Here is a 6,249-nt window from a genome sequence, read left to right on the forward strand (position 1 = left end):
TATATTCCAAAATGTGTCCCTGAAACACTAGGATTCTGTGGGCCTAGACAGAACCTAGACACTTGAGTCTTCAGTGTTTCTAGGTTATTGTATTTTTTTCTCTCATGTTTCTGATGCATTTTTTCTTACTCTTCTTTCTCCCCTGCCCCCCGCTTTTTTTTTTTTAATTTTAAGGTTATTCTTTCAATTCCAAAGTGCTCTTTCTTGAGCCATCAAAAGGTCATGACCCACAGATCAGCCCCAGACCACCCAATGTCTACCAACAGAATGGATAAACTCAGTATATTTATTCACAGAAATAAAAGAAAAAAGAAGTACTGCTACCTAGATCAATTTGGACATGACTCTATATTGGGTTAAAGAAGACACGAAAAAGAACTTTCATTTGATTGCATTTAAATGCAGCCCAATAACAGGTTAAAATAACATCACCAACTCAATGGACATGAGTTTAAGCAAACACCAGGAGACAGTGGAGGACAGGGAAGCCTGGCATGCTGCAGTCCCAGGGTCACAAAGAGTCGGACATAGCAAGTGAACGACAACATGACAATAAAAGTCAGAATAGTGGTCATCCTTGGGGCAAGGTTTAAGACTGCATGGAGAAGCATGGGGGCAGGGGATGTGTACCTGGAAAAGTTCTGTTTCTTAATTTGGATGCTGGTTGCCTAAATGTGATCACTTTGTACTATATACTTCTGATCAGTGCATTTTTCTGGCTGTATGTAATTACTGAGTAACAAGTTCAAAGAAATAAAGCCACAGGGACACCCACTCTCTTCAAACAAAAACCATGTACTAAAACTGGGCAGCATAAGTGCTGCTAACAGAGGGGGAGAAAATTAATTACATTTCATCTAATGTGAATCAGACAAAGAACTACCTGAGAAGTTAAATGAGAAGCTTCATTAATTTTTCTAAAATCTTCATGCAGAATTTGCTTGATTTTTATAATGACTTCCTCCTTCACATGAAACTGTGGCTGTAAGGGAGTATAAAATATTGGTTTTCCATGTATCTTCGTATGCTAGTAAAATATTACTGCTCAAACTTCTATAACATCTGTGAACAAAGGCAATGTTATTAGAAAACATCTGAAAACATCAAAAGATAATCTAATTGGAATAGTGAGGCTCCAAGTAGATACTTTTGGTCAAGAGTTATCATTATATCGCATTAATGAAATGACCTGGTTAATGACTACATCTCTACCTAGATTCTTGCTGTATAGATAAACTCTGCTGGGTAAGGTCACATAGGTGGGGAAAGGCATTCCAGAAAATGCTGTGATCCAGACAACACCAAGGAGAAACAATGCCATCTCCTTTGTGCAGGGTTTGGCTCATCTGTGAATGTTTCGGCACATTTTTCTCCTTACGTGATACAACCAGCTGTCAGATCACTGCTTTCTTTCCCTTCCCCAGTGTTCTGTGATCCCTCTTTGATCAGTACTGTATACTGCATGACTGGTCCATTTGATACATATGAAAAGTGATAGGACACAAAGTTCCATGGGAAGAAATGACACCACTAAATCATACAAGATAATTGGAACCACAGATTGCTTGTTTTCACTCAAAACTTAATGATAAATTCAGCCCTTACAGCTGGAGAGTCCCTCTGGACCCAGAGCATAGCGGGTAGGCATTAGCAGATCTCCCAAATGCTAGAGAACTAATTAAATATTTCTCAAATCATCAGAGTTTAGATGGAAAATGCTTCCAGCCTTTGAAATGTGAAGTGGTGGGATGGGGGTGTAGGGGAAGAAAGGACAGAGATAAGCATCCAATCTCTGAATGCAATATTTATAACACCAAACTAGTGATTCAACACAAACGCAGGCAAGGTTTCCAGGACAGGAGCACTACTTCATGTTGTATATAGACCTTATAGTGCACCTCAGTTCTAATCCTTTTTCTCACAGCGGAGAAGATCTTATTCTTTAATTTCCACTTTTAAATATAAAGTTTTCCCTACTTCAGTCTTTACCTCAATACTCATCCTTCTAAGTTTAGATTTTCCTTGCAATTCAATGCCCAATTTTCTACTTCTTCCTTCCTCTCAAATTATCCCTTTAACTTGTTCCTACTTATTTTTATAGGCCCCCAAAGCCTCTTCCTCAGGATAATGTGCAATTCAACAGGCCCTCTCAACTACTCCCTATACCAAAGTTTAACTATAGAGGCCAACAATACCATTTTTCCTGTTTGGGTTTCAGGAAAGATACTTTTTAACTAAAATTTTACCACTCATAAATTTCTCCACTAAATCTTTCCTTTCCCTCATCGTACACTAGATTGTTTCACACACAATTACAATGTAATCAAACACTCAAAATGTATAATTCTATAATCATACAAAGATATCCTAAAAATATATCATTGCTAATGTATGACACACACCCTTTATAACTGTTATTGGGAGTACAAGATAAAAAAACACTTGAGTTTTCTGGTAAGTTGTGCTTCTTGTTTCTTATTGAGAATGTCATACAATTGCTATATCAGAAACCATTCAAACCGTGTTACAACAAGATTCTATTGAAGATTGTAAATACACTTAAAACTTTTTTTTTCCTTAAAAGAAGTTGTAACTGTATAAACAAAACCCAAAGCTTCTATACTCTGCCCAAAGGATACATAATACTTAAACTGGAGGTCTGTACCTTTTAATAATGTATTTCTAATATATTATTTTTAAATGATAATAATTACATAATACCTCCAGTTTCCCCATAGTCTTCATCTACCAAACCAGGGCATTTATGGGGTTGGTATTAATGAGTAGTAGGAAAAACTCATCTCTCCATAAATGCAGAAAATCTTCTATCCTCTAGAAGACTTGAGACAATATTAAAATGACTGGAGAAGGCCGGTGAAATTTAGCTCTGAACTCTGAAAACCACCTAAGGGATAATTTGCAAATGCCATCTGGGATCCAGGCAGCCTCATCAACAAAAGGGGAAACTGGTTGAGATCATACAAATCTAAAATTCACATACATTTTTACATCTGGACTGAATCTTTTCTTGGTACGGGCTTTCATGTATTAAAATAATTGTTTGCAGGTTTTAGCTTTTTTTTAAACCCACAGCCTCAGAAATCAAAATGTGCAACATCCAAGTTGAAAACTACAAAGAATTCCTTTATCAAAAAAGTTAGTTGTGAGACAGGATTCATTTACACTAAACTCTGAACTTGATAGCCTAGTCAAAAACAATTCTGTTTGAAACTTTCATCTCAAGCATCTGCCACAAAGGGCTATAGAGTCTATTATGTCATTAGTTTTGAAAGCCAAAAGCTTTATAAGTGTAGTCGAAAGTGGAAACAAAGTTCAGAATCTCAAAAGGCTCTATACTTCCCCATGTCCCCTTCCAATTTAGCTAGTCCATTTGAATGAATTTTTAAATAAGTCGTAGCTAAAACTTATTACCTAGCACATGGACATTTCCCTTTCAGAAGCAACAGTTTTTATTCTGGCCCATTGGGTTTTCTGGTAGAGCCAGGAGCATCTTAATTTTCAAGTTCAAATTATGTATTTGAAGCTAGTAGCTTACCCACCCCTGTTGCTCCCCAAAAAGGAGGGGTGCAGAAGCAGAGAAAGATTTCCTGTCCCTTGAAGTGTTTGGGGCCCTGCAAGAACTGGTGATTACTTCGGTCCATCAGTGTCAGATCTCAGGCACTCTTACAAGCAATTCAAAGTGGGGGCTGGGGGGGGGGGGGGCGGGACGCGGAGAATTAGTTCATGTTACAGACAGTCTGCTTTCTGGAAAAGATATCCCGCAGATAACTGGATAGCAGATATTCCCTGGGGGACCCTTCTCATCTAATAATCCCAGAAGTCCATTTTAATATGAAATATAAATCCAATATATTTACAAACATACTGAAAGAGCATTCAAATGTCAGCTGTCTCATATTGTGGAGTATTTTCATTTTTAACATAATACTTCTATTTCTCAAAACCACACCCAAGGAAAAATGATTAAGTGCTAGAAGGTTTTTTTTTTTTTTTTTTTTACTACAAAGGACAACAGCACAGGCATCTGTTTTCCTGCCTCTCTCTTCTGTTCTTCTCCCCTCCCCCACCTTCTACCCGGCAGGCGGTCGGTAGGTTTTGGTGCCTGTTAAAATTACTTTCTACAATAGTTTCATAATGCTGTAGATTCTGAAAAACTTCTGATCCTTTAACAGTGCTAAGCCTAAACTTATGCTCTGTTCTAAGATGAGAAATCCAAAAGTCAAAAGCCTTTTTAATGACAGATGTATTACGGAAAATTTTCCCCACAAAGTTTTGATGCTGTGAAATATCAACTCCCTGAAATCACAGAAAGGAAATGACTTACATTCTTGGAAAATGAAGCCACTAGCAGCTTTCTCCAATAGAATTCTCTAATCCCTAAACTACACCCTGTGGCAACGGGGGAGTATTTCGTGCAAGGACTAAATTTATATAGATGCTTATAAAAACCAATAAACAAACATTGCCAGGTCCCAGAGAAAAAGGGACGGAATCCTACATGAGAAATCCAGCAAGAGGTACTTTTTCTGAACACTCTAAAAGGTTAGACAGCACAAACTTGAAGTTAAAAGCAACCTGAGAATGCTTGCTGAAGTTTTCCTTCCCTGCTGTGGGCAATGCACAACTCCTGAGGGAAATACTGGCAAAACAGATTTTTGCTAGAATTCCAAACGAAAAGGATGTCAAGGAGCTAATATTGCTTTGGACACTAACTAAATAACTGCACGGCCTGAAAATTCGCCAACTTTCACCTCAACTTTAAAATGTGCTTGTTTTGACAGCTTTCCATTTCTTCCTGCCGTCAAGAAAACGCCCTCACCATTAGATTATGCTGTCCCGGGACTAGAGGGCTGCTGTAATTCCCGTGGACCTCACTAGGATGGCCCCCAGCTGTCCATCCCTGACAGCTCCTGGCCCTCCTCGGGCACAAGCTGGGGGGTCTCCTCGGCCCGGAGCCGGGCCTGCGCGTCGCCAGCTCCTCCAGGAACCCAACTACTGCAGGCCGCGCCCCCCACTCCCATCCCACCGAGGCCCCCTTCCGGCGTCGCCGAGAGCGAGCTCAGTCTCCGGCTCCCCCGACCAGGGACTTACGGGGACTGTGGGACAGACGCCGCGCTCAAGTCCCCTCCCGCAGCCGGGTTGCCCGGGCCGGCGCGCGCACAACAGGCGGCACCCAGGAATTCGGGACTCAAGAGCTGGCCCCGCCGCCCGGGCACAGCAACGGGGCGTGACGGGCAGGCGTCCCCAGCCCGACCACCCGGGAGCCGAGCGCGAGCACCGATCCCGGGGTCGCAGCCCGCAGTCCCGGCCGGCCTCCCCCCTCGCCGCAGAGGCTGCCCGAGGCTCTGCGCCTTCCTCGCTGCCCGGCTCGGCTGCCCCGAGGCCCCGTCCTCCCTTCCTGGCGTGGGCGAGCTCCGACTCGCCGAGAAGCGACCTTCCTTCCAGTCCGGTGCCCGACGCCCAGAGCTGAGAGAGCGAGGAGAAGGAGAAGAAAGACGCGGAGAAGGGGACACCGCCTGGGCTGGGGCTAGCGACTTCCAGAAGCCCTCCCGAGGTCCCGTCCAGCCGCCGCCGCCGCCGCCGCCGCCCGGCCGGCAGGGGGCAGAATGAGCGGCCGGGGCGCGGTGGCCAGTCTTGGAGGTTGGCTAAGGGAGTCCCCGGGTACGCGGCTCCTGCTCTTACCTCGGAGAAGGTCCGCAGCACCGGGCGTCGGACTATTCCCAGCTCTCCTTGCCTTCCTGTCGGCGCCGCGCCTGCCCCACTCTCTCAGCCCCTTGCCCTGGGCAGCCAGACGAGCGCTCCGCGTCCGCCCCGCCCACGCCTCCCGCCCCGCCCCCTGAGGCTCCGCCTCCAGCCCGCCCCGAGGTGGCGGGGGCAGTGGCAAAGCCGCTGCAGCAGAGCGTGGAGCTCGCGACCGCACGTGGAGCGCCTGCAGGCCCCGCCCCGGGCCCAACCAAGAGTCCCGCGGAGGGGTGCCGCGAGTCAGAGGCGGGAGAAAGCCGAGCTCGCCACGCCTCCGGGGTCCCGGGGAGGGAGGCGAGCCGCAGATGGATGCTATGTTAGGACCGCAGCCATCTAGGCTCTTCCCAGCAAAACGGAGACGGAGGCGCGAGGGGACACTGTCAGCTCCCCCCAGTTCTTGCCTAATGGCCCCCTCTGACACCCGGCCTTCGCTCCCCTGTATCTCTGCCTCCCGAGCTCAGTCGGGCTGGCCGGGGGCGGCAGTTT

The 6,249-nt window shown here is 45.5% G+C and overlaps 1 protein-coding gene across 2 annotated transcripts in view; it reads right to left on the reverse strand.

Moving 5' to 3' along the window:
- FRMD6 (FERM domain containing 6) overlaps window positions 1–5,840 on the reverse strand; it is an 87,705-nt gene extending 81,865 nt beyond the window's left edge. For both annotated transcript variants that reach the window (XM_070378083.1, XM_070378082.1), the window contains exon 1: window positions 5,704–5,840. The gene's annotated coding sequence lies outside the window, so the exon portion shown is untranslated. The remainder of the gene's footprint in view (window positions 1–5,703) is intronic.
- Window positions 5,841–6,249: the final 409 nt, after the last annotated feature.

Source organism: Bos mutus, chromosome 10 (genome assembly GCF_027580195.1).
Source record: "Bos mutus isolate GX-2022 chromosome 10, NWIPB_WYAK_1.1, whole genome shotgun sequence".
Taxonomy (NCBI): Eukaryota; Metazoa; Chordata; class Mammalia; order Artiodactyla; family Bovidae; genus Bos; species Bos mutus.